This window comes from Pristiophorus japonicus, chromosome 19 (genome assembly GCF_044704955.1).
Source record: "Pristiophorus japonicus isolate sPriJap1 chromosome 19, sPriJap1.hap1, whole genome shotgun sequence".
Taxonomy (NCBI): Eukaryota; Metazoa; Chordata; class Chondrichthyes; family Pristiophoridae; genus Pristiophorus; species Pristiophorus japonicus.
This window is the reverse complement of record NC_091995.1, coordinates 51,495,170-51,521,810: the sequence shown is the minus strand read 5'-3', so window position 1 is coordinate 51,521,810 and position 26,641 is coordinate 51,495,170. Positions and strand designations below refer to the sequence as shown.

Here is a 26,641-nt window from a genome sequence, read left to right as displayed (position 1 = left end):
AGTGACTAGTGGGGTACCGCAAGGTTCAGTGCTGGGAACCTAGCAATTTACAATATACATTAATGATTTAGATGAAGGAATTGAATGTAATATCTCCACGTTTGCAGATGACACTAAGCTGGCTGGCAATGTGAGCTGTGAGGAGGATGCTAAGAGGCTGCAGGGTGACTTGGACAGGTTAGGTGAGTGGGCAAATGCATGGCAGATGCAGTATACTGTAGATAAATGTGAAGTTATCCTCTTTGGTGGCAAAAACAGGAAGGCAAAATATTATCTGAATGGTGACAGATTAGGAAAAGCGGAGGTACAACAAGAGCTGGGTGTCATGGTACATCAGTCATTGAAAGTTGTCATGCAGGTATAGGAGGTGGTGAAGAAGGCAAATGGCATGTTGGCCTTCATAGCGAGAGATTTGCGTATGGGTGCAGGGAGGTCTTACTGCAGTTGTACAGGGCCTTGGTGGGGCCACACCTTGAATATTGTGTAAACTTTGGTCTCCTAATCTGAGGAAGGACATTCTTGCTATTGAGGGAGTGCAGCGAAGTTTCACCAGACTGATTACCAGGATGGCAGGATTGACATATGAAGAAAGATTGGATCGACTGGGCTTATATTCACTGGAATTTAGAAGAATGAGAGGGGATCTTATAGAAACATTTAAAACTCTGACAAAATTGGGCAGGTTAGATGCAAGAAGAATGTTCCCGATGTTGGGGAAATCCAGAACCAAGAGTCACAGTCGAAGGATAAGGGGTAAGCCATTTAGGACCGAGATGAGGAGAAACTTCTTCTCTCAGAGAATTTTGAACCTGTGGAGCTCTCGACCACAGAAAGTTGTTGAGGCCAGTTCGTTAGATATATTCAAAAGGGAGTTAGATGTGTGTGTTAGTTGTGTGTTGGTGTTGCAGTGGTTAGCATGGTTGCTTTCCAAGCCATCACATTTGTCAATTTCTACTTGAGGCTGAAATGATCCTCTGATGACTCTGGTTGCAAGCAGTTCTTACAGCAGCATTTCAAGGATTTTGTTGAGCAACCTGTTTTCAAAGGGTCATGTACGAATGCTTGCAATGCAAAGTCTACATGTCATCAATCTGTCATAATGTACTTGCGACAGTGCTTCCCGAATTCATACTATGAGCTTTCAATCACCAAAGACATTCTATAGTCCTTACTACGAGGGGGATCAAGGGGTATGGCGAGAAAGCAGGAATGGGGTACTAAATTTGCATGTTCAGCCATGAACTCATTGAATGGCGGTGCAGGCTAGAAGGGCCGAATGGCCTACTCCTGCACCTATTTTCTATGTTGCTATGTTTCTATGTGGCCCTTACGACTAAAGGGATCAAGGGGTATGGAGAGAAATCAGGAATGGGGTACTGAAGTTGCATGACCAATCATGATCATATTGATTGTTGGTGCAGGCTCGAAGGGCCGAATGGGCTAATCCTACACCTATTTTCTGTGTTTTTATGTTTCCAATGCAGCACAGATGGAAGCGACACAATCTCCGAATGCTGTAGTGCAGTCTGTGCTTGGTAACATCAGATTTCAGGCTGCTCTCATTCAATCTCAGCTTGATGCCACGTGAGCTCTGACGACTGCCATCGTAGATGGGTGGTGGGGATTTGGCATGTGTCATTGGATTCACCTCCCCCCAGCGACACTGCCATAGCGCCTCATTAGCGCCACCTGCTGTCGCTAATCGGAGGCAATAATGGGACGTATTTTCCCCCTAGAAGTTACCCAATTTCACAAGTTATTACTTTCCTTTGATGTAATTCAAGCAATAAATGATGTGACGCGAATCGATAAATAGTAATGTGTCCTCAGGATTTCCACTTTTGCGTGGCACATTCAGTGAATAATTTAAGTGATGGGAAAATGAGCATAAATTATTGCCCGTTCTTTTGTTCGAATTACTTTTGATGACCATAAGCATTATTTCTTCACTCTCGCACTTGAAACCAACTTTGTGACAATTATGATTATTTCCTGGGGGAAGTACATACGGTCTCTCCAAATAAATCTCTATTTAACTGGTGGCTAATCTACTGGTCCTGATCTTTGATGTGATGCTGTATCAGATGAATTAAATTTATGTCCTGGATTAATTCCTGGACTGCCCTCCGCATTGCAGTCTGAATGTGTTCCTGATTTTTGCTTCTGCTGAATGTTCTGTTTGGTTAACTGTCGATTTCATCTTTGGTCGATTTGTCACCATTTATCGCCACACAATAAGATCCAATATTGCACAAAAAAACTGCAGCGGTGGTTGTCACAATGAAATGGGGCTGAGCATCTAATTTACTTTAGAACCCCATTTATTTTACTTTAGAACCTCAAGTAATCAATAACAATATACCATGGTTCTGCGATGTGAAATCCAGCCTCTACACTGTACCTATATGGGTCACATCCTTATGGCTTGATGCAGCTTTAATGCCTTTGATTCCGTTTCTTTTGATTCCGATATTCAATGGTCTGATCATCAAGCATATTCTGCTGACAAGTAGACTGAGGAGAATCTCTAGAGCAACGACAGTGACCCAGAAATGAAAAAACGCTGAAAATCCATTGTTTTACTGCTGGTCATATCTGGTAGTTTTATATTGTTATGTATGGTAACCTTTATTCATTATGTATGTGTGCAAATTATTGATGTTCAATATTTGCGCACAGACTACAGTAATCCTTCCACCATCATGGGACGAACTGGATATATGTTGCATGATTTGAGTTCTTGCGCAAACACCATTATTTATGCAGTGTCCCAGACTAAATTCAGAAAGGAGTTGAAGAATTTGATTAAATATCCCTTGGCTCTTATTATTAATGTAGGGAAATAATTGAAGTGTCTGAGTCTAACCAGAACTGACTACAGATAATTAACAAAATAGCAAAACACTGCGGATGCAGGGCGTCTGAAAAAACCCCAGAAAATACTGAAAATATGCAGCGGGTCAGACGGCATCTTTGGAGAGAGAACCCTTTCGTCATCGACCTGAAATGTAAATATTGTTTCTCTCTCCATATCAGCTGCCTAACCCGCTGATAATTTCCAGCATTTTCTGTTTTTATTAAAAGTATTGAGACTCGCTTCCATCTTAATTATGCAACACGGGCAGCAGTTGATGCACCGCCTGTTATTCGCTCAATAAGATGGAGGCTATTTTCGGTAGAGTTTTATGGAGAGGAATGTCGGGCGGGTGTGTAATGAGCGGCCAACCTGCCACCGGCTGTATAGTGCCGCACCTGAAGGTGAATTTCCCCCTGGGCTGCTGGAACTTTCATCTCTGGCGGGATCTAGTTCAATGAAAGGACAATCGGGTGGCGGTTATAAAACGCCAGCCGAAACAATAAAGCCAGTTTTATGCCCACGCCGCTCTCTCTCAAATATTCCCTGAATCTATTCGTAGTTGTGTGACATTTCAAATTTCATAAGAACAGAAGAAATAGGAACAGGAGTATGCCATCCGGCCCCTTGAGCCTGCTCCACCATTCAATAAGATCGTGGCTGATCTGATCATGGACTCAGCTCCATTTCCCCACCTACTCCCCATAACCCCTTATCCTCTTATCGTTTAAGAAACTGTCTATTTCTGACTTAAATTTATTCAATGTCCCAGCTTCCACAGCTCTCTGAGGCAGCGAATTCCACAGATTTACAATTCCCTGAAAGAAGAAATTTCTCCTCATCGCTGTTTTAAATGGGCAGCCCCTTATTCTAAGATCATGACCTCTGGTTCTAGCCTGGTCCACCAGTGGAAACATCTTCTCTGCATCCATCTTCTCAAGCCCCCTCATAATCGTATATGTTTCGATAAGATCACCTCTCATTCTTCTAAATTCCAATGAGTAAAGGCCCAACCGATTCAACTTTCCTCATAAGTTAATGCCCTCATCCCCGGAATTAACATATTGAACCTTCTCTGAACTGCCTCCAAAGCAAGTATATATTTCTGTAAATTTGGAAACCAAAACTGCATGCAGTATTCCAGGTGTGGCCTCACCAATACCTTATATAGCTGTAGCAAGACGTTCCTGCTTTTATACTCCGTCTGCTTTGCAATAAAGGCCAAGATACCATTTGGCTTCCTGATCACTTGCTGTACCTGCATACTATTCTTTTGTGTTTCATGCACAAGTACCCCCAAGTCCCGCTACACTGCGGCACTATGCAATCCTTCTCCATTTAAACAATGACATGCTCTTCGATTTTTTTTCTGCCAAAGTGCATGACCTCACACTTTCCAACATTATATTCCATGTGCCAATTTTTTGCCCACTCACTTAGCCTGCCTCGGTCCTTTTGCAGATTTCCCCTTGTGTCCTCCCATCTTTGTATCATCAGCAAACTTGGCTACATTACACTCGGTCCTTTCTTCCAAGACATTAATATAGATTGTAAATATTGGGATCCCAGCATTGATCCCTGTGGCACCCCACTAGTTACTGGTTGCCAACCAGAGAATGAATCATTTATCCTGACTCTCTGTCTCTGTTATTTAGCCAATCCTCTATCCATGCTAAAATATTATCCCAAACCCCGTGAACTTTTATCTTGTACAGTAACCTTTTCTGCGGTACCTTCTCAAATGCATTCTGGAATTCGAAATACACCACATCCACTGGTTGCCCTTTATCCACCCTGTTCGTACATCCTCAAAGAACTCCAGCAAATTTGTCAAACATGACTTCCCCTTCAAAAGTCCATGCTGACTCTGCCTGACCCAATTTTGCTCATCCAAACGTCTTGCTACTGCTTCTTTAATAATGGACTCCAACATTTTCCCAATTACAGATGTTAGGCTAACTGGTCTATAGTTTCCTGCTTTTTGTCTACCTCCTTTTTTCAAAAGGGGCGTTACATTTGCAGTTTTCCAATCTGCCGGGACCTCCCCAGAATCCAGGCAATTTTGGTAAATTACAACCAATACATCCACTACTGCCGCTACTTCTCTTAAGACCCAAGGATGCAAGCCATCAGTTCCAGGGGATTTATCTTCCTTTAGGCCCGTCATTTTACTGAGTACCACCTCTTTAGTGATTATGATTGTGTTAAGTTCCGCCCCCCCCCCCCGCCATAGCCCCTGTCGGAATATTTCAACTTGACTCTCTGCAGAAGATTTTCATCTTGCCGCTGGAGCCTGGAAGGCTCTTTGCAGATTGGCCAGCAGTGATAAATCCGTCTTATTCTCATTCGCATTTTAATCCCGGATTAGCAACAGATGGATTACACTGGCCTCGCTCCCTTCAGTTACACTGGATTTGCTCCGGACCACTGTATTGGCGTTACTGCAGGTGAAATGTGAGTGTGTGATCAGGAGCGGGTTCAGCTGTGTTTCCAGACAATGAATCGTGTTCCCATAGTAACTGTTTCTGTTCACAAGAGGAGACTGTTTCCCTGAGGCCAATGTCAGAGTCAAGCCTTCGGGAGATAAGAGTAGAAGGAAAATGAAATGACGTTTGTGATAATAATGTAAGAATATTAACAAGATTTATTTTAAAATCCCTGGTGTGCCTTCATTCTGCGGGGCGGTTCTGTAATACCTAAAGCGCCAATTTGTGCAATTGTAGATGAGATTTGACAATGTTGCTTCAATGCTAAGCAAGTTAAAATATTTTAATACAGTGACTGAAGCATAAAGCATGGGGGAAATGTTTATACAAATCGTGTTGTTTCAATAATAATACAATTAATGCACGATTACTCTTTCAGCTTGTTCCTGGATCCAAGACAAGTCTGGTGTTTGACCCTCTCTGTTCTGGTTAAACAACATTGTAATCTAGGGAGTGAAATACAAATGTTACACAATCCCGAGATGATGGAGCAGAACACAGTACAGAGAATGAAGTGACTTGTTCACACGCTTTTCATGGTTCTTCCCCTTACAAGGCGCTCTCCGTTAGCTCCCTTAAGGTGTCCGTTATCCAATCCTCTGTAAATTCTACACTGCAAGAAGTCGGACGCTTCAGTTCCCATTCCCCCTCAGTTCCAGTGGGAAACACCTGCTGGTTGCCATTCCTGATGGGAGGCTGAAATCAGGAACTCACAGCCTCTGTTTAATACTGGTTCACTAGAAGGACCCGCAGTTCACAAATACCTAACTGCAACTGGCCTCCTTCTACTGGCTAGATGCTCACAGTCCAACAAGGACATCCAGTTTATTGGAAGTATTACAGAGAAATGGATCTCGATGCCAAATCTCGGCCTGAAAATGCACCGTCCTAACTGGTACTAGGCCCTGTCAGCCAGGCTCCTGCTCAGTGCACTGGTCGCTGCTGTCGCAGAGTTCACATTGGCTCCAGGATTCCTGGGCTTGAAAGGAGAGAAATAGCTGGCGTTCTGCTCCTGATGTCCATCCAATGACCCCAGCAGGAAAGGGCGGCTCTATGAACACAGGACCTCCGTGTCTAGGGCAACACACATGAAGTGCGGCTCCTCAGACCAGGTACACAAGGGCTGCCCATGCCTGGGAACCAATAGTTGTCAGGAGAAAAAGGTGGACAGAATAAGCCCGTATTAGAGAATTCAACATGCACGTTAATTTGACAGAGGTGCGGTCTTTCGGATAAGACGTTAAACCATCAGTCCTCTCTGGTGGATGTAAAAGGTCCAATAGCACTATTTATAGAAGTGCAAGGTTAGTTTTCCCCGATGCCCCTCAATCAACATTAGTTTTTGTGAGTAACCACAGGTTCTGGTCCACGAGGAGAGAATGCTGTAAATGTGACTGGGGGGTGGGGGGAGGCGTGGAGAACCAAAGGCTGTGAAGAGTGAAGCGCGGTTTCCTGATTGATCGGGGCTGGGCCAGAGATATGAATGTGCTGCTGGGAGACCAAGGAAAGGGGTTGTGGTCATTGTGCCCAGCGAGGCAGGAGGAAAGCGAGCTGTCCTCTCCCCCACAACCGCGCCTGGATCGCTGGGTGAGAGGAGCCAGATAAACAAATGGCCGAGGCCTGTGTCTGCGGGTCTGGTGATAGGAGCAACATGAGGGGTAAGTAATGGCAGTTGCATCAATGATACCCACTATACCAGCTCCCAGGGCTGGGGGATCGAGCTTCCTACCGTTCCCACAGGTCCGTGTGATGGGAGGGGGCTCAAGGTGCAAAGTTGCAGCTCATGATAATTGTAATTAACCAAACTATCTTCAGAAGGTTTCACTTTTCATTAAATAGTAAAATGCTGATCTTTTTTTTTAAATTGATAGCATCACGGCTGCTGTTTCATTTTCTAGGTTATTTTGTGGGGGTTTCCACCCATCTGTACTTTGTGTTGCCCCAACCTTCACTCTTGCTACAGATTTTTGCTCTCTGGGCAAAGTCCTCATCCGCCAACTTCCTTGCCTGCAGCTCCCTGTGAACATCAGACCCATTCCCGCCTCAGGAGCCAGTTCAGCCTCACCCTTGCCATCCGGCCGCATAATCTTATCATCGCTTCCTCAGTGCACTACATTTCAATACTCTTTCCTCACAACACTTCCACAATCCTCCTCAAGGTGACCCGTCCCCTTATTCCCCACCAGAGCAAAGAGACAACGTAATCAAAAAAACACTGGCGCTGAGAGTGAAATAGTTTAGCACAGAGCAAACGTTCAAGCTCAGAAATCGAGCAGCTCCAGAAACACAGTGCAAGGGAACAACAATGAGAAAGCAGAAACAAACAATGAAACAACAACAACTCAGGCAAATGAGGAGTCTGCTGTCTGAGCGTGGATGGTGAATGCAGATTAATCCATTCTCGAACCCAGATAGACTGTGAATAAGGAATTGTTTCCTATTGAACTCTGAGATCATGTGTGTGTGTGGTTGGGGGAGCCGGCGGGGTGCGGGGGCGGGGGTGGTGAGGAGGTGTATAAAGAGGAGATAGACAGTAAGAATCAATGAGAAATATATATAGAGAAAGCAAGTGTGCGGGGCGTACATAAGGAGGGGTGGGTAAAGATTATGGAAGAGTCAGAAGATAAAATAAAGTTACGAAAAGCGACAGAAAGAATGAGAAACACTCACAGGCAGCCTGAAGAACATAGATAACAAAAGTGTGGTTTTACGTGTAAATAAACTGACAGTAAGTGCAAGACAGAGAAAAGTGATGGGCAAGAAATGACAGTTATAGGGAGTGACAGATTTTAATGTTCCTGATCATGTCCATAAGCAACAGCACAGCAGACCAAATAATAACACATACAAATCACTGGGAAGCAGAATATCCTGTTCATTTGTAGAGTAGAGTAGAAAAGCAAGGAGACAATGGCCAATTTGATTCAGTTATTCATTTCATTGATCCCTTTCTGCTCTCTCCCTGTATGGGATGTTTGGGATTATTGATGGATTGTTCAGTGTTGCTGCTCATGTCCTTACCCCAGGGGACAGTCTTCCCACCTGACAAGCTGCTGTGTTCAATATGACAGGAGTATTGTTTCCCATCATACGGATCAAATTCAAGACTTGTCATTCGCTGATACGTCCATCTTCATTGGGTAATACTCCAGTAGATTTGGTCTCATGGACATGTTCTCCATTCTTCAACCAGGTCACACTAATGGACTGCGGGTAAAATCCAATCACAATGCAGTGGAGAAACCAACGATCACCAGCCCTGGCAATAACTGAGACCTCAGGGGAAACTACATGATAGAATGACAATTATTTTCAACTTCAATATAAGGTGCACATTTCAAAATAAAATCAGGGGGATCACTTGAACTTATGCCGCTAGTCTAAAATGGGCGATATTGGATCGGCTGCCTGTTAAAGGAGAATGGGGCGAGGTGCGTACTGGAAGATGGTCCAATATCGCCCATTGTACACTATCCCCAGGTTGTTCTGAACTTACCTTTTCTGGTTAGTGATACATTTCCAATTGAATAGTATGTCCTCCATAAATTCACGCAGTCCTTTTCTATCAAGCTCTTGAAGTAACGGTTCAACTTTGTTTCCTTATCCCATTTCACTTTGGACGTCTGAGCTATTGGATCATGTACAGTCCAAACCAATGTGTCTTTATCAAAACTAAATGCATATCTTCCATCATAAGCCAATTTCAGAACCCCTCCAATAGGACTGGCATCATGCAGCTCACAGCCAAACAGTCCTTGAATGTAGTGAGTACCTAGAACAGTTATTCAACCGATCAATAGCTACATAATTATCGCTTTTTTCACACCGTCTGAGAATGTCAGCTATTTTCTAGTCACTGCACATCCAGTCAGTCTCTCCATTACTTCGGGTAGAAATGGAATTTAGTATTTGAAACAAGCATCGTTACACAGAGATATAGAATCTACAGCACAGAAAGAGAACATTTGGCGCCAAATTTAGACAGGGGCTTTCTGCTTTAGTTCTATTTCCCTGCCGATGTTCATTTCTTTCTAGCATCTTCATTTTCATATATTTATCGAGTTCCCTTTTAAGTTATGTTGTGGTAACTGCCTCAGTAGCATTGCATATTCTAACGGGAAAAATCCTAATTTCTACCATCCGTTGTTCTAGTGACTGTGTGCCTCTAATTAACAATTCCTATGGAATCATTGAATCATACAATGGTTAGAATACGGATAAAGGTCATTCGGTCTGTCGAGCTGTGCCGGATCTCAGCTAGTCCCACTACCCTGGCCTTTCCCGTAGCCCTGATTTTTTTTTCTTTCGGATACTTATCCAATTCCCTTTTAGAGCTTGCCTCCACCACCCCTTCAGGCAGTGTATTCCAGACCTTAAACACTCGCTGTGTAAAACAGTATTTAGTTACGTTTCCTCAGGTTCTTTTGCCAATCACCTTAAATCTGTGTCCTCTGATTCTCGACCTGTCTGCCAATGGAAACAGTTTCTCTCTATCTACGCTGTCCAAACCCATCATGATTTTGAACACCTCTATCAAATCTCCTCTCAATCTTCTCTTCTCCAAGAAGAACAACCCCAGCTTCTCCCATCTATCAACGTAACTAAAGTCCTTCATTACTGGTATCATTCTCGTAAATCTTTTCTATACCTTCTCTAAGGCCTTCAGATCCTTCCTAAAGTGTGGTGCCCAGAATTGGACACAGTACTCCAGTTGAGGCCGAACCAGTGTTTTAGACAGCATCGTCATAATGTTCACACTTTTGTACTCTATACCTCAATTTATGAAGCCCAGGATCACGTAAGCCTGTTTAACTGCTGTCTCAACCTGCCCTGCCACCTTAAACGATTTTTGCACATATACACCCATGTCTCTCTGATCAGGGACCCCCTTTATGATTGTACCATTTACTTTATATGTCCTCTCCTCATTATTTCTATCAAAATGCATCACTTCACAATTTACTGCGTTAAACTTGATCTGCCACGTGTCTGCCCTTTTCATCCGCCTGTCTATGTCTTGCTGAAGTCATCACTTGCCTCCTCATTGCTCTCTATACTTCCAACATTTGTGTCATCTGAAAAAATTGAATTTGTGCCTTTTATACCCACGTCCAAGCCATGAATATATCTAAAGAAAAGCAGTGGTCCTAGTTCCGATCGCTAGCCAATTTCGTGTCCATGCTGCCACTATCCCTTTCATTCCATGGGCTTCAATTTTGTCGAAGACTTTTTGTAAATTCATGTATAGTACCTCATTACCCTCATCAACCTTCTCTGTTAGCTCAGGCAGGGGAACAATTATTCATTGTTTACTCTCTGAAAAAGCAACAAAACTTTGAAAACCTCTCACATCCTCCGCGAACCTTGTCTATTTCTGTGAAAATGCCCCACTTTTCAATTTATTTTTCATAACTACAGTCACTCATTCTAGTGAAACACTTTTCCTGGTGTTAATATAGGTGCTCAGAACTGCATTAACACGCTAACAATGTCTTAACAGTGTTTTGTTTAAGTCAGCATCAAGTCCCTGATGCTATATTCAATGCCCTGATGGGGTAAAAATTGTCTTTGCCAGAAGTTGGAAATGGTCTCAGAGTGGATCAGTAGCCCAGTCTGCACTTGACCCATTTATTTCTCTGTTAACTTCAAAGATGTAACATTGGCAGCCAATTCACTATGGCCCCAAAGGAAGGGAGAATTGGGAAAGGGTGTAATGGGTGACCGTTCTACGATGGACCGAATGGCCTCTTTCCATACGGTCTCATTCTATGATTCCATATGCCACCATTTAATATGGGAGTTGCTGCTGTAAAATGAGCAGGCTGTAATTTTACACACCTTCCGGTGGTGGCACTGTAACGCCTCGGTGTTATATTGTCCAACTTTTCAACCTATACTTCTGGAAAATCCCCAATATAAACCAACTCAACTTCTCACCATCACAATTTTCTATTAATTTTTCTACTGAACTGCAGATAACATGCAAGAATATTAGCCCAGGATACAGGCCAGAATGTATGACATTAAATTGGGGACTGAATTCTGTTTTAACAGCATAGGTAACATTCCCTGTCCTCCAACCTTGTTACAGTGGAATTGACACCATAGGGGTAATTTTGACTTTGGGTGAATGTGTAAAATGGGCAATATTGGATCGGCTGCCCATTTTGCACCAGCCAGATTTTCATGTCCACTGAGGTCAATGGAAGGGAAAATCAGGCAGGGAGAAAACTGGGCAGTCAGTTTGATATCACTCATTTTACACTATTGTGCAAAGATAAAACAAAATAGTGCATGGATGGAATACTGCGGGCAGTGCAGTACGCCTTTCTGATAAACCGCCTGCTGGATATAAGACGGCATTAGAAGCACAAAATATATACATACATATTATATAGGTGCTCACCAATTCCATTCAACAAGTGCAATAATATGAATATTGACGCTATAAATCAATAAACACAATTTTGCCGATATGATTCAAAAATGTGATATTTCCAACGTCATTCAGTAAATCTATTACTGATATATTTCATTAAAGGTAATATTACCATGAATCAGTGGGGAGATTTTAAATTTTGGTCAAAATTTAAAGCAGGCCTGTTATGTACCTCACCCAATGGAAATGGAATCTGAGCAAGGTGTAGAACGGGAGGCAGGTCTAATATTGATAACTTTACATTTTTGCCTGAAAAGTTAAAAATTGCCGCAACAAGCATATGATGTGTTACGTGTAAAATTACCAGCAAAACCATTCAATAAATCGAATATTATCAATACAATTAATTGAATGTAATAATACCAATATCATTCAATAATCACTGGTGGGCGGTGGATTTTTAAAATCTTTTATCAACAGGTGAATATGGCCAATAGTGAATCTGCCGCCCACTTTATACCATGCCCGAATTTCAGAAAATCGATCCAGATGTAAAACGGCAGCTGATTCACAGGCGCCGATATTTCGCCTGTGATAATATTTAAAATTTCACCCGGGAATGAAATTTTATTTCAGCAGGGTTGCGAAACGGGTGGTAGCGGAAAGCCGCCTGTTATATAGCTCGGCCCATTTTACTTTCAACTGAATGGAAAGGACAATCAGACAGCATGTTTAAAGGGCGGACTCGCTGTTACTGCCCATTTTATACCCACCGACATTGAATTTCACCCTCAGTATTAAAAATATCATTAATTGGAGATAATGGCACCTTCCAGACATTGTACAAAGTAGGCCATATCCAATTAGTTCCCCATTGTACACCTCGCTTGATGTTCCTTTCTATTGAAGGTATAATGGAATGGAAAATCAGGCGGGGTGGACAATGGGCTATCCATTCGATATTGCTGATGGTAGGAATCCCCAAAGTTTAAATGACCCCACAGTTTACTGCATTCATTCAAATGAATCCACTCACTTGATGTTTGGTTGCCCTGCTGTAGCCATCTATCAAACTGTCCCTTGATGATACCGTGGAAACCCGCTTGAGTGATTGTGCATTCTTCCCAGTATCGCTTGTTAAATGCTTTCGCCATCCAGTGCTGTCTTGGAACAGTTATGTTCATATTATCGTCGTAATAGGTTGTCTCAGAGCCGTCCAAACGTCCCAGGAAACTATACTCCGGCAGATCAGCACTCCCATGGCTCAGGGTGTAGTAATATAGCAGAGAATGAGACACTGGAACAGAATAAAAAAATCCCCGTCATTGGAAGATCAAATATTAGAAATGTAGACCCATTACCGCAGTTTTCAACCCGACGCTGAGAGTGTAAATCAGCCCCATGTGATTGATCAGTTGAGCGCAGAGGTCAGAGGTTGGAGTGGAATTCAATTGAAGCCAGAGTGTGAATTGGGCGGTAAATGCACCGCATGATTTTCTTTCCACTGAAGTCAATGAGGAGGAAAATCAAATGGGTTGTTTGACGACGAACTGAACCACTTGCACGCGTTTCGCAGCTCACCAACGTTCATTTCTCCCCATAGATTCATTATACAGTCGAGGATTGCTGGGGCATGAAATACCCGATCAGACATGGGTGGATGTAGAAAAGAAAATAGGTTTAAATAGGGAGCCAAAGGGCGTGATCCGGGAAACGCTTCCTGGCATACTGCCCGGCATCTGTCCCTACAGCTGGGAGAATGCTCGAGTGGCAGCTGGTAACTCATTTGTCATGTCAATATCCTCTTTCCGTGTGTGTAGAACCACGAGAGAATGTATGAGATGATGATCTAGTTCTGTTAGGATTACAAGGTTTAAAGACACGCTTTCTGCCACCAGAAAATTCAAGTGTTGCAAAATGTGATCCACATGGGCCTACAGATCCTGCCAATCTGGCATGTGACACCAGGAGACTCATTTAACTCTACATTTATTTCTTTGTTGGTCTAGTTTGGATTTTTTGAGCGAGGACGGTCCTTAGCTCCATTACCCGATTGGTGCACAAACCCTAAATTAGAACAACTGGATCTGTTGGAATGAAAATCTGGACATAAATGTATCCTTCAATGAATATGGCCTTAACTTTCCATGTGGGACAGCATGCTCCCAACAAGCGTGTTCAGACCAGGGAGACAAAACGTCGGTGCACTTCCAGGCCATTGTCAAGAGTATGTCCTGGCAGCTCAGATCCTCACTCACAACAGAACATCACTCCCAGCGAATGAGGCTCCTTGCCCCGAATACAGTCAGGGAATGTTTCTCTTCTGCTGCCCAATTATGACGGCCCTCTCTCTAAACCCAATACAAATCCTTGCTAGTTGCTGCTGCCGTGTTGGTGACCAACAATGGAGCAGTAACAAGGACACCGAACTACTGACCACTGGGTCATTTTCCACACATTCTGATTTTCAGACAGTCCATCATTTAGGTGGCCAGGTCTGCTGCCAGAAATAGACGGTGTCAAAATGAATAGAGGCAAAGTGTGAGTCACACGACATTATCAAGACCCCTTCAACTTTATCTCTCGGACTGGTGGAGTTTAGATTTTCCAACTATCCTGCAATGTCCAGGAATTAAAGATTAATCGCCTGGATACCGCTGCAAGAAACTTGGGAGAAATATAACATTGGGAAAAGTCGCAATTATAAAAGTATTGGAGATGGGGAATAAAGGCGGTGTGATTCGACTGGAGGTCATGTGCTGAAACATCCAGAAATGAGGCCAACCAAACTTGGCAATGCGTCAGCCTGATTCAAGCACAAATCCCCATCTACAATTGATGGACATCACTCCATTCCTGCAGTCAGTCGGCCGGCAACTTTCTTCAGCGTCCAGCACCACACAAGCCCATATCATCTCCTCAGAGATTCAATCAGCACAGGAGCTCCCATAGGGCATCCGCAAGGTCCGAGGCAGTCGGCGTAACCTGGACTAAACATGGGGCAGTCGGTGTATCCCGGACTAAACACGGAGCAGTCGGTATATCCTGGACTAAACACAGGGCAGTCAGTGTAACAGGATTAAACACGGGGCAGTCGGTGTAACAGGATTAAACACAGGACAGTCACTGTATCCTGGACTAAGCACGGGGCAGTTGGTGTATCCCGGACTAAACACAGGACAGTCGCTGTATCCCGGATTAAACACAGGACAGTCGCTGTATCCCGGACTAAACACGGGGCACTCGGTTTATTCTGGACTAAACACGGGGCACTTGGTGCATCCCGGATTAACATGGGGCAGTCGGTATATCTCGGACTAAACAAGGGGAACTCGGTGTATCCCAGACGAAACATGGGGCAGTCAGTATATCCCGGACTAAACAAGGGGCACTCAGTTTATTCTGGACTAAACATGGGGCAGTCGGTATATCCCGGACTAAACACGGGGCACTCAGTGTATCCCACACTAAACAAGGTGCAGTCAGTTTACCCGTACTAAACACCGGACAGTTGGTGTAACCCGGAGTAAATACGAGGGCCATCAGTGTAACCAGGATTAAACACGGGAAATTCAGTGGAACCCGGACTAAACACAGGGCAGTCAGTGTATCCCGGACTAAACCCGTGGCAGTCAGTGTAACCCGGACTAAACACGGGACAGTCGGTGTAACTGGGACGAAACACAGGGCAGTCACTGTAACCCAGACTAAACACGGGACAGTCGATGTAACCCGGACTGAACACGCTGTAAGTCAGTGTATCCCGGACGAAATATGGGACAGTCAGTGTAACCCGGACTAAACATGGAAACAGTCAGTGAAAACCGGACTAAACACGGAGTAAGTCAGTGTAACTAACTCAGATTATACACGTGTCGAATATATTGTTCATGCTGGCAGTCATGTCATGCAATAAAGAATACAGCCGCACAAGTCCCGTGGTTTGACTTACCAGGAACCGCCCTTTGAAAATAGCAAAGGCTCAGGAAAGCAAAGTGGAACATGTTTCAGAGAGTCGCTCAGGTAAAACCCTGCGCAGCGAGACCGGAAGGTTTTGTAGATTTCCGATCCCCTCCCACATTATTCTGTTTATCTCGTTCCGTGAAACTCAGTCAATCCAATGGGAAACAAATCACCTAGCGGCACTCGGGAAGAAATCTACGGTCCTCTTCCCAGCTTTACGAACTGTGGGCAGAACTGGATTAGAAAAGAACACACTGGTCAACGGCAAAGACTTGAGCCTGGAGTAAATCTGTGAAACAAATTGAAAACACCAGCGAGAATATTTCCCACTGAACCTTATGGGTAGCGATAATAGAGCTGGCTGTTAAAATCATCAACAATCTCCTATCCCGTGTTTGTACCTCAACAGAACAGATGCAAAGCTCACTGGCCAACACAACTCACCTTGTTAAGGTCAATGAAAGGCTGCTCATCGGCAGTTTGACTTTCACTATTTTTGCTGGTTGATCTAAAGTTTACAAGCTGCACAATCTGAAAATGTAACCGTCCTCATTTTAAGTGAAGCTGTAAATCTATCTGCTATGTACAGGTTGAAAAGAATGAAAAGAGGATTTTCAGACCAAACTATAAAAACACTTGTTCGTTGCCTCTCATTACTTGTTGCACCGCTGTACGTTTTCTGCCTGAAATTACCGTTGACAATATTAGTGTGACATGTTATTGTCCATTGCTTTAACACAGGTCATATCCCACTTGTAAATAGGCTGCACCATTAAAATAACAGGCAAAGTAATGTTATACCAATATGTTAAGCAATTTACCTCCACTATCACCAAGATTAATTTAGGAATAGGAGGAGCCCATTCAATCCCTCGAGCCTTTTTCTACCACTCGAATAGACCATGGCTGATCTGTATTTAACTCCATCTAATCAGAGAATTATACAGCATATATGGAGGCCATTCGAGCCATTGTGCCTATGTCTGCTCTGTTCTAGAGCTAACCATTTAGTCCCACTCACCTGTTCTTTCGCCGTAACCCTGTTTTCTTGTTGTCCCTTTAATATTTGTCAATATCAAAATTCAAATTTACTGTTAAATCTGCTTCCACCACCCTTTCATTCAGTGAATTACAGATAACAACTCACTGTGAAAAATTGTTCCTGCAAGTCTCCTCTGGTTCTTTTGTCAATCATCTTAAATCTGTGACCACTGGTTATCGATATTTGTGCCACTGGAAATAGTTTCTCCTGACTTGCTCTATTAAAACCGTTCATTATTTTGAACACCTCTATAAAATCTCCTCTGAATCTTTTCTGTTTTAAGGACAACAACCACAGCTTCTCCAGTCTCTCCACATAACTGAAGTTCCACATCCCTGGTACCATACTAGTAAATCTCTTCTGCACTCTCTCCAACGTCGTGACCCATACTTCCTGAAGTTTGGTGCCCAGAATTGAACATATTATTTCAACTGAGACCTAATCAGTGTTTATAAAGGTTTAGCATATTTTCCTTGCTTTTGTGCTCTATTCTGGTATTAATAAAGCCCAGGATCCCATCGTTTTATCAGCCTTCTCAACTTGTCCTGCCACCTTCAAATATTATGACATACAGGTGCAAAGTATTTATTTATTAACTCAATTATGTTCTCCCTACATAAGAATATCTCCTTTTTGGTCCCTTCCTGTGACAAGCCTGTTACTCTTTATATTTACAAAGTGCTTTTATTTTACCTTTTATGTAAGTTTCTAATCTACTCTCATACTCTCCATTTGCCCTTCTTATTCTTTACTTCGATCTCCTCTGTACTATCTGTATTCAGCTTCATTCCCTACTGTATTATGAACTTGACATTTGTCATAAGTCTCTTCTTTCGGTCCCATTGTAATCTCTATATGATCAGTCACCCAGGAAGCTCTAGCTTTGGGTGCCCTTCCTTTTCCCCTCGAACGAATGTGTTTAATATATACCCGAAACATCCTCCCTTTGAAGGCTTCCCAATGTTAAATTACTCTGCCTTCCCGATTATTTGCTTTACCTGCATACTAACTTGTTGTGTTTCATGCATAAGGACCCCCAGATCCCTCTGTACTGTCGCACTTTGAAATTGTTCACCATTTAAATTATAGTTTGCTCTTCTATTTTTTCGTCCAAAATGGAAAAGCTCATGCTTTCCCACATTAAAGTCTATCTACCAAATTTTTGCCCACTCACTTAGCCTGTCTATATCCCGTTGCAGATTTTTTGTGTCCCCACAATTTGCTCTCCCACCCATCTTTGTATCATCAGCAATCTTGGCGGCATTACACTCGGTTCCTTCATCCAAGTCAATAAAATAGATTGTAAATAGTTGAGACCCCAGCACCAATCCCTGCGGCACCACACTAGTTGCAGTTTGCCAACCGGAAAATCACCCATTTATCGTGACTCTCCGTTTTCTGTTCGTTAGCCAATCCTCTGTCCATGTTAATATATTACCTCCAACCCCATGAACTTTTATCTTGTGCATTAACCTTTTATGTGGCAACTTATCGAATGCTTTCTGGAAATCCAAATGCGCCACATCCACTAGTTCCCCCTTATCCACTGTTTCCCCTTATCCATTGAAACACTCATTATTCCTGCATGCATAGATGTGTATCTTTTAATTCCAAGTTATGCCCATTTTCTGCACAAGATTTTATGGGGCGGTATCAGAAAACTACAAAACAACCCAATAAAATCTAATTGGAAACAGCAGATTGGACAATCACGAATCAGTTAAATGTTTTTAAGGTGTAGTGCTATCAGTCAATGTAATGGTTTTGTTGACATAATTAACCAGTGCTGGCTGTTGGATGATGTACCTAGAAATTTTTATCTGCCTGTGATATGTCCTTGACAGGAAACTGGAATTTTTGCATTTTCTTACCCAAATAAGTTAACTTGTAAATTTAAATTCACATACTGGTATGAATAAAACCAGTTCCAGTTGAATCCAGGAACAGCATTTTCACACAATGTATTGTGACAATGTGGAACGCTGTGCCCAGAATTATGTGAGGTGCTTTGAAAAAAATAGATAGCTACTTCATCTAACCCAAAGAGCATAGCCTTCTCTTCCTTCCTCCTTCATGGACTCCTCTCGCTTCCCCTTTAAGGCTTCAATGCTATTTACCTGATCTACTCCATGTGGCAGCAAGTTGCACATTCTAACCATCCTTTGGGTAAAAATGTTTTTCCTGAATGCTTTATTGGATTTACAATTGACTATCTTACTTTTATGCGCGCTAGTTTTGGTTCCCCACAAGTGGAAATGTCTTCTCTACATCTACCCCATCAAACCTTAAAACCCTCTATCATCTCACCTCTCAGTCTTCACTTTTCTAGAGAAAAAAGCCCCAGCCTGTTCAGTCTTTCCTCATAGTAATAACCTCTCAGTTCTGGTATCATCCTTTTAAATATTTTTTGCAGCTTCTCCAGTGCCTCTATATCCTTTCTGTAATATGGAGACCAGAAGTGTACGCAGTACTCTGTGTGTAGCCTAACCAAGGTTCAGTACGTTTAACATAACTTCCTTTTTTTTGTTTCTATTCCTCTAGAAATGATCATAAGAACATAAGAAATAGGGGCAGGAGTAGGCCACCTCGCCCCTCGAGCCTGCTCCATCATTTAATAAGATCATGGCTGATCTGATCATGGACTCATCTCCACTTTCCTGGCCGCACCCCATATTCCCTTATCACTCAAAAATCTGTCTATCTCAGCATTAAATATATTCAATGACCCACCCTCCACAGCTCTCTGTGACAGAGACTTCCATAGATTTACAACACTCTGAGGAGAAATTCCTCCTCATCTCAATTTTAAACAGGCAGCCTCTTATTCTAAGACTATGTCCCCTAGTTTTAATTTCACTGTGAGTGAAAATATCCTGTCTGCATCCAACTTGTCTGGCCCCCTCATTATCTTATATGTTTCGAAAAGATCACCTCTCATTCTTCTGAAATCCAATGAGTATCGGCTCAAACTACTCAACCTATCTTCATAATTCAACCCTATCATCTCCGGAATCAGTCTAGTGAACCGTCTCTGCACAGCCTCCAATGCAAGTACTGTATATCCTTCTTTAAATACGGACACCAAAACTGTACGCAGTGCTCCAGGTATGGCCTCACCAATATCCTGTGCCGTTGTAGGAGGACGTCTCTGCTTTTATACTCTATTCCCCTTGCAATAACGGCCAACATTCCATTTGCCCTCCTGAATATTGGTGTACCCGCATACTCACTTTTTGCGTTTCATGCACAATGACCCGCAGGTCTCTCTTTACTGCAGCACTTTGAAATTTTTCTCCACTTAAATTATAATTTGCTTTTCTATTATTTCTGCCAAGTGGATAACCTCACATTGTACTCTATCTGCCATTTTTTCCCACTCACTTAACCGGTCTATATGCCTTTGCATATTTGTTGTGTCCTCCTCACAATTTGTTTTTCCACCCAGCTTTGTATCATCAGCAAACTTGGCAACATTACACTTGGTCCATTCATCCAAGTCATTACTATAGATTGTAAATAGCTGAGGCCCCAGCACCGCTCCCTGCGGCACCACACTAGTTACAGTTTGCCAACCGGAAAATTACCCATTTATCGTCACTCTCTGTTTTCTGTTAGTTAACCAATCCTTCATCTATGTTAATATATTTCTCCCAAGTCCGTGAACTTTTATCTTGTGCAGTAACCTTTAATACGGCGCCTTATTGATTGCCTTTGGGAAATCCAAATGCACCACATCCACTGGTTCCTCTTTTTCCGCCCTGCTCGTTACATCCTCAAAAAACTCAAGCAAATGTGTGAAACATGATTTTCCTTTCATAAAACCATGCTAACTCTGCTTGATTGAATTATGCTTTTCCAAATGTCCCGCTACTGCTTCCTTCATAATGGACTCCAGCATTTTCCCAATGACAGATGTTCAGCTAACTGGCCTATAGTTTCCTGCTTTTCGTCTGCCTGCTTTTTTAAATAGGAGCATTACATTTGCAGTTTTCCAATCCGCTGGGACCGCCCCAGAATCCAGTAAATTTTGGTAGGTCACAACCAATGCATCCACTATCTCCACACCTGCTTCTTTTAAGACCCGAGGATGTAAGCCATCAGGTCCAGGGGACTTGTTTGCCTTTAGTCCCAATATTTTACCGAATTCTACTTCTGTAGTGTTAGTGAATGTATTAAGTTCCTCCTCCCCAAAGCCTCTTGATTATCCATTATTGCGATGTTTTTAGTGTCTTCTACTGTGAAGACCGATAAGAAAAAATTGTTCAATGTCTCTGCCATTTCCCCATTCTCCATTATTAATTCCCCAAGCCCATCCTCTAGGGGACCAACATTTACTTTAGCCAGTCATTTCCTTTTTATGTACCTGTAGAAACTCTTACTATTTGATTTTATATTTCGTGCTAGTTTAGTTTCATAATCTATCTTTCCTCTCTTTATCATTTTTTTAGTCATTCTTTGCTGGCTTTTAAAAGTTTCCCAATCCTCTGGCCTCCTACTAGTCTTGGCCACATTGTATGCCCTTGTTTTCAATTTGATACCATCCCTTATTTCCTAAGTTCGGCGCAGATGGCTATCCCTTCTCTTACAGCCTTTCCTTCTCATTCGGATACATTTTTTGTTGTGAGTTATCAAATATCTCCTTAAATGTCTGCCATTGCTCATCAACTTCTTTAGTCTATTTTCCAAGTCCACTTTAGCCAACTCTGCCCTCATACCTTTGTCGTCTCCTTTATTTAAGTTTAGGACACTGGTTTGAGATCCAACTTTCTCATTCTTCAACTAAATTTGAAATTTAACCGTGTTATGGTCAGTCATTCCCAGAGGATCCTTTACTAGCAGATCATTTATTAATCCTGTCTCATTACACAGTACCAGATCTAAGATCGCCTGCTCCCTGGTTGGTTCCACAAGGAAATGATCCCGGATACACTCTATGAACTGTTCCTCAAGGCTACCCTGCCACAGTGCTTACTTTGCATTTCATGGCCTTATTAATTTACGTTGCTACTTTTAATGATTTCTGAATGTTTACCATTATGCCCCTTTGTCCTCTACCATTTAGATGCTTAATTTCCAAGATGTGTGTGACATCCCTATCCCTCCTACCAAAATACACCGCCTCACACTTATTTATATAGAAATTCAATAGTCATTTACGCTCACATTCTGCAAGGTTATTAAAATCTAATTGTATAACAGTCTTCCTCAGTGCTAACTGTACTCCCCAATTTGGTGCCATCCGCAAATGTCGAAATTGTACAAATTGTTTATGTAAATGGTGCACAGCAGTGGTCCCGGCACCGATCCCAGTAGAACCCCACTCCCCACCTTCCATCAGTCTGATTAACTACCCTCACCCACTCTTCACTGTGTGCTGCTTTGTAGCCAGCTTGCTCTCCTTCTACTCTATATCTCACTCTTTGTTTCTCTCCCTGTCCTTGTATTATTATCTCTCTCTCTCTCTGTCTCTCTCTCTCTCACTCCCGCCCCCCACCCCGCAGCCCCCCCTTTCTCTCTCTCTTTGTGCCCATGTCTCTCTCTCTCTCTGTTGTCTCTGATTCAGTATTAATTGAAAAGTATCCTGAAATATTTGAGACTCACAGGAGGGGGAGGGAGTGTGTGGAGGGAGAGGGAGAGAATGTAGGGAGAGAGCAAAATGTGGGGGAGGGTTACAGTGGAAGGAGGGGAGATACCAGAACGGAGGGAAGAGATTCAAGGGGAGGGAGGAGAGTGAAGAGGCATGAGAGTGTGGAGAGGGGTTGGGGAAATTGGAGAGGGCGAGGTGGAGAGTGGAGGGATGGGAGAGAGTAGATTGTGTAGAGTGGAGGGAAAGGAGAGAGTGAAGCGGTGGGAGAAAGAGGAGGGGGGGAGAGTAGAGAGGTGAGGGGAGAGTGGAGCCGAGGAGAGACTGAAGAGGAGGAAACGGGAGACGTGGAGTGGGAGAGTGGTGGGGATGGATAGAGTGAAGGGGAGTGAGAGATGGAACAGGGGGAGAGGGAGAGTGGATGTGAGGAAGAGATTGTAGAGCTGAAGTGGGAGCATGGAGGGGATAGGAGGAGTGAAGGGGAGGAAGAGGGGACAGGGGGAGAGGTATAGTGGATGTTAGGGAGAGATTGGGGAGCTGGAGTGGGCGAGTGGAGGGGATAGGAGGAGTGAAGGGAAAGGAGAGAGGGGGAGTGAGAGAGTGGAGGATATAGGTAGTATGAAGAGCAGGGAGATAAAGGAGATGGACAAAGAGAGTGTGGATGTGAGGGGAGAGTGGAGAGCTGGAGTGGTAGAGCGGATATGAGGGACAGAGAGAAGGGGAGAGAGTGGAAGGAGACAAAGAGAATTTGGGGGAGGGCGAGATTGGATGGGGAGTGTATAAAGTGGAGGGGACGGATGGGAGGGGAGAAAGTAGAGGAGATGGAGTGGAGAGGAGGGGGAGGATCAAAGGGAGGGAACAGGTGGGGATAATGTAGTGGTGTGGAATGGGAGTGAACAGGGAGAGAGTGGATGGGACAAAGTTGAGGGGAGGGGACAAAGGAGAGGAAGAGATAGGAGTGGAGAGGAAGAGGAGGGGGATGGGAGAGAGTGGATGGGGAGCTGGTAGAGGGGTAGGGAGGGAATGGAGCGGAGTGGGGTAAAGTAGTGGTGTGGAATTGGAGCGAAAAGGGAGAGAGTGGATGGGACAGAGTGCAGGGGATGGAGCGTGGGGATCAAGGAGAGGGGACAGAGATGAGGGAGAGAATGGAGTGTAGGGGAGGGAGGGTACAGGGAGAGAATGGATGGGGAGGGGTCAGAGTGAAGGGAAGGGAGGGAGGGGACAAGGAGAGATGGATGGGGAGGTGACAGAGTGGAGGGGAGGGAGGGATGGGACAGGGAGAGATGGATGGGGAGAGGACGGTGTGGAGGGGAGGGAGGGGACAGGGAGAGGAGGATGGGGCAGGTACAGAGTGGTGGGGAGGGAGAGGACAGGGAGAGCTGGAAGGGGAGGGGACAGAGTGGAGGGGAGGGAAGGGACAGGGAGAGTGGATGGGGAGGGGAGAGAGTGGAGGGGAGGGAAGGGACAGGAAGAGATTGGATTGGGAGGGGACTGGATAGAGTGGATGGGGAGGGGACGGAGTGGAGGGGAAGGAGGGGACAGGGGGAGAGTGGATGGGGAGGGGAGAGCGTAGAGGGGAGGGAGAGGACAGGGGGAGAGTGAATGGGGAGGTCGCAGGTATGCTGTGGATGCGAAGAAAAATTAGTTCATGTGGTATTTTACAGGAGGCAGTGAACCGGTTATTTTAAAATGTTTAACGGTTCCAATAAATATCAAGATGTATCAGTCTCCACACAGGTTCCCAGAGTTAGAATCCACAAATCATTAACACAGCAGAAAAAATAATTGTCATGTATCTCACACTACTCTATATAACTGTATCTTACCATGCTATACATGACTGTAACTAGATATGACCTGTAACTACAAGCATACTTTACCACCAGGGGTGCACTTGCAGGAGACACTGCATACCTGTTCCACACAGGTATATAAAGGCAGGTCTCAGGCAAGTGTGGCACTCGAGAGCTGGGAAATAAAGGTGCAGGTCCAGAGTGACCTTGACTTCAGCATGTGCCTCGTGTAAGTCTGTACTGCAGGGTCAGGACTTTACAGTGGCGACGAGTTACGGGATCACAGAATCCACAGAATGGCTACCAACGGCTCAGATTAGAAATACAATGCCGGAGACAATTGGGAGGCCTTTATAGAAAGGCTCCAGCAAAGCTTTGTAACCAAAGACTGGTTGGGCGACGATAAGGCAGACAAGAGAAGAGCCCATCTCCTGACCAGCTGTGGCTCGAAAACATACGCCTTAATGAAGGACCTGCTGGCACATGAGAAACCAGCAAGCAAGTCGTTTGAGGAGTTGAGCACACTGGTGAGAGACCACTTGAAGCCAGCGAGCAGTCGACACATGGCCAGACACAGGTTCTACAACTACAGACGCTGTGTGGGCCAGAGTATATCTGACTTCGTGGCAGAACTTCGGAGGCTGGCTAGTTTATGTGAGTTCTCCGATGAACTAAGGAGAGAAGTACTGAGAGACTTTTTTATTGAAGGAATAGGCCACACAGGCATATTCCGAAAGCTTATAGAGACCAAGAACTTGACCCTAGAGACAGCAGTACTGGTCACACAGACATTCTTAGCAGGAGAAGAAGAAACGAGGTTGATCAGTACTGCGGGTACAACAACTAACGAAACATTCCCGGAACAAGTGGTTCACAGCGTGAAACAGCCGCTACCCCCACAAACAGACAAAGGCAGGAGAGCAGTCCTTCAACAGCAGGCAGTGGCGCCAGAAGCCATCAAGGGCCACATGAACGGCCGTTCACACCTCATCAACCCACAATGCGAGCAATCAACTACAGACTGAGAGAAGCTCAAGATAGACCAGCCAGACGCAGCTCATCCTTCGGAAACAATGGAAGTGGTCTGTGCTGGAGATGTGGGGGAAGGCACTCAACAAGTTGGTGTCGATTTCATCATGCTGTTTGCAGAAACTGCAACTATACAGGCTATCTGGCTCGCATGTGCACAAAAACAGCAGCTCGGCAGGTATACGAATCAGAAGGGTCGGAAAGCAGACCAGAAGACGGTGGGGACAGTGCCCGGGACGCCAAGGTACAGCGGGTCAACACGATCAATGTCCACTGTTCTTACAACAAGACGCCTCCAATAATGATGAGGGTCCTACTCAACGGGATACCCGTCAACATGGAACTGGACACGGGTGCTAGTCAATCTCTCATGAGCGTCCAACAATTTGAACAGCTGTGGCCACACAAAAGCAACAGACTAAAACTCACAAGGATCGACACCAAACTAAGGACCTATACCAAAGAAATTGTCCCAGTCCTTTGCAGCGCCATGCTCTCAGTCACACACAAAGGGACGGTGAACCGACTTCCCCTGTGGATTGTCCCCGGAGATCTCCCAGCACTGTTGATGAGAAGCTGGCTGGCAAAACTAAATTGGAAATGGGATGATGTTCACGCTATGTCGTCAGAGGAACGGACCTCCTGCTCAACAGTTCTAAGTCGTTTTGAACATCTCTTTCAGCCAGGGGTGGGCACCTTCAAAGGGGCTAAAGTTAAAATCTACATCACACAGGATGCCAGATGGGTCCATCACAAGGCTAGAGCTGTGCCTTATCTGATGAAGGAAAAGATTGAACATGAACTGGACCGGCTTCTGCGGAAAGGCATTATCTCACCCGTGGAATTTAGCGACTGGGCAAGTCCTATCATTCCCGTCATGAAGCCTGATGGACCTGTACGAATCTGTGGGGATTACAAGTCTACCATAAACAGAGTCTCCCTACAGGACCAATACCCGCTGCCCAGAGCGGAGGACCTGTTTGCCACATTGGCTGGATGAAAACTTTTCTCGAAACTAGACCTCACATCTGCATATATGACGCAAGAACTGACCAAAGAGTCTAAGCTACTCACCACCATCAACACATATCGAGGTCTTTTTATGTACAATCGATGCCCAGTCGGCATCAGGTCGCCAGCTGCAATATTCCAGCACAACATGGAGAGTCTGCTCAAGTCCATCCCGGGGACAGTTGTGTTTGAAGATGACATACTCATCACGGGCAGGGACACCAACTCCAATCTCCGCAATTTGGAGGAAGTACAAAGTCGATTGGATCGGGTAGGCCTAAGAGTTAAGAAATCCAAGTGTCTGTTTCTCGCGCCCGAGGTTGAATTTTTGGGCAGAAGGATTGCCGTTGATGGAATCCGCCCAACAGAATCCAAAACCGAAGCAATTTGTCTGGCACCCAGGCCCCGGAATGTCTCGGAACTGCGCGCCTTTCTCGGGCTACTCAATTACTTTGAGAACTTTATGCAGAACTTGAGCATGCTGCTGGAGCCTCTCCACG

General features: G+C 44.3%; 1 pseudogene; it reads right to left on the bottom strand.

The window, feature by feature from the left end:
• Positions 1-8,272: 8,272 nt before the first annotated feature.
• LOC139230220 (class I histocompatibility antigen, F10 alpha chain-like) overlaps positions 8,273-26,641 on the bottom strand; it is a 40,623-nt pseudogene continuing 22,254 nt past the window's right edge.